This window comes from Corvus brachyrhynchos, unplaced genomic scaffold (genome assembly GCF_000691975.1).
Source record: "Corvus brachyrhynchos isolate BGI_N302 unplaced genomic scaffold, ASM69197v1 scaffold456, whole genome shotgun sequence".
NCBI classification, from domain to species: Eukaryota; Metazoa; Chordata; class Aves; order Passeriformes; family Corvidae; genus Corvus; species Corvus brachyrhynchos.
The window spans coordinates 15838-18263 of NW_008238446.1; the positions used below are offsets into that span (position 1 = coordinate 15838).

The following is a 2426-nucleotide window of genomic DNA, read 5'->3' on the forward strand; positions in this document are numbered from 1 at the left end:
TGGGGGAAAAATGGGAGAATTTGGGAGAAAATTGGGGGAATTTGGGGGGAAAATGGGAGAAATTCAGGGAAAAATGGGAGAATGCAGAGGAAAATGGGGAAAATCAGGGAAAAAATGGGGAAAATTGAGGGGAAAATGGGAGAATTCGGAGGAAAATGGGGAAATTCAGGGAAAAATGGGGAAAATTGAGGGGAAAATGGGAGATTTGAGGGGAAAAATGGGAGAATTTGGGAGGAAATGGGGAAATTCAGGGAAAACTGGGGAAATTCAGGGAAAAGAGAAAATGGGGAAATTTGGGGAAAATGGGAGAATTCGGAGGAAAATGGGGAAATTTGGGGAGAAAATGGGGAAAATTGAGGGGAAAATGGGGAAATTTGGGGAAAATGGGGAAATTCTGGGAGAAATGGAGAAATTTGGGGAAAATGGGAGAATTCGGAGGAAAATGGGGAAATTTGAGGGGCAATGGGGAAATTTGAGGGAAAAATGGGGAAATTTGGGGAAAACCAGGAGAATTTGTGGAGAAAATGGGAGAAATTCAGGGAAAAATGGGAGAATTCGGAGGAAAATGGGGAAATTTGAGGGGCAATGGGGAAATTTGAGGGAAAAATGGGGAAATTAAATTTGGGGGAAATGGGGTCAGGGAAAAACGGGAGAATGCGGAGGAAAATGGGGAAATTTGGGGGAAATGGGGAAATTCTGGGAGAAAACGGGGAAATTTGGGGAAAAACGGGGCAATTCGGGAAAAGCTGGGATGCAGAGAGGAGCAATTCCAGGGGGAGCTCCCAGAAATCCAAAGGGATTTGGGGGGGGGATTTTTGGGAAGGAATCGCGCTCCATTTTCCCGGGATTCGGGGCTTTTTTGGTGCTCCGGATTTTCGGGAATTTTTTCCTCCCCCTCCGGCCTTATCCCGGCCTCCATCGCTGGCGGCTCCTCAAAGGAAAAGAGGGAGGGAGGGAGGGGAAAATTCCGATCGGGATCGGGAGCTGGGAAGGGGCCGGGCCTGGCAGCGCCTCCTCCTCCTCCCCTCGCCGAGGCCATTCCCGCTTTTTATCCGCCCGAATCCCGGGAAAAATCCGGCCCCAACCTCCCCCGGCTGCTGGGGATGGAGGAGGAAAATCCCGGGAAAAACGGGAGCGAGGGGAGCCCCCGAGGCCCGGGTGCGCTTGGAATTTTTGATCCCGGGGTTCCCTTGGAATTTTTGATCCCGGATTTCATTCGGCCCCAAATTCCCATCCCAGCTCCAATCTGGACCCCGAAATTCCAAGGAGGAGCCCCGACCCCGGCACAAATCCAGAAAAAAACTGGGATTTTCCCCCTCTCCGGGAATATTCCCAACCTTTCCCAGGGTTTGGGGGGGTTTCTTCCCCCCCCCCCCAAGTTCTGGGAATTTTTTTCCCACTTTCCCGCTCCAAGGATGATCCCAAATTCCAGGTTTTTTCCAAAAAAAAAAAATAGGAAAAAACCGATCCAGCCCAGTTTTCCCTTTCCCAAAATTCCTGGAATCATCGGGAAAGGGGAAAAGAAATGGGATAAACCGGGATCATTCGGGTTTTCCATGGATTTTTCTCCCATTCCCGAGGTTTTCCATGGATTTTTATCTTTCCCAATCCAAGGTTTTTTTCTTTTTTTCTCCACCCGCGGGTTGAAAATTCAGGGATTTGAAATCCCAATTCCCGTTTAATTTAAGAGGGAAAAACCGGGAATAATTGAAGGGCGAATGAGGATGGATCTCCAGGGATCTCTGGGAATGTGGGATCAGGGAAAAATCCCAGGAAAATCCTGGATTCCAGCCCGGGAAAAGGAGGGGAAAATGAGGAAAAAAACCCCCACGGGAATTCTGCCTAAAAACAACAACAACAAAAAAGCCGGGATTGGGAAAAGGGGAAGGTTTGGAGCCGGGAAAAAAAATCGGGATAAAGAGGAAAACAGCTGGAAAAAAACGGGAAAAGGGACCCGGGAATTGGGAAAAAAATCCCGAAATGCCGGGAGAACAGAGGGGGAAGCCTCGTCCCGGGGTTCTCCCGGATTATCCCGAGTTTTTCCCTTCCCCAGGAGCGGGGAAACCCCCACGGGAGAGGGGCCCGCGGCCCAAAATCCGGGAAAATCGGGAAAAACCCGCGGGTTCCAAAGGGATTTTCCAGAGGGGTCGGGGGTTGGGATGGTGGGGAGGGAATTTGGGGATCCGAGGGGGAAAATTGGGATCGCGGGGAGGGAGTTTCGGGATGCGAGGGGGAATTTCGGGATCCGGGAGGGAAAATCGGGATGCGAGGGGGAATTTCGGGACTGTGGGGAGGGAATTTCGGGATCCGAGAGGGAATTTGGGGATCCGGGAGGGAAAATCGGGACCGTGGGGAGGGAATTTCGGGATCGCGGGGAGGGAATTTTCGGGATGCGAGGGGGAATTTCGGGATCCGAGGGGGAAAAT

At 51.1% G+C, this 2426-nt stretch overlaps 1 long non-coding RNA gene across 1 annotated transcript in view; it reads right to left on the bottom strand.

Moving 5' to 3' along the window:
* Positions 1-646: 646 nt before the first annotated feature.
* LOC108447267 overlaps positions 647-2426 on the bottom strand; it is a 6216-nt gene continuing 4436 nt past the window's right edge. Inside the window, exon 3 of the long non-coding RNA XR_001862734.1 lies at positions 647-931. This is a non-coding gene — a long non-coding RNA (uncharacterized LOC108447267). The remainder of the gene's footprint in view (positions 932-2426) is intronic.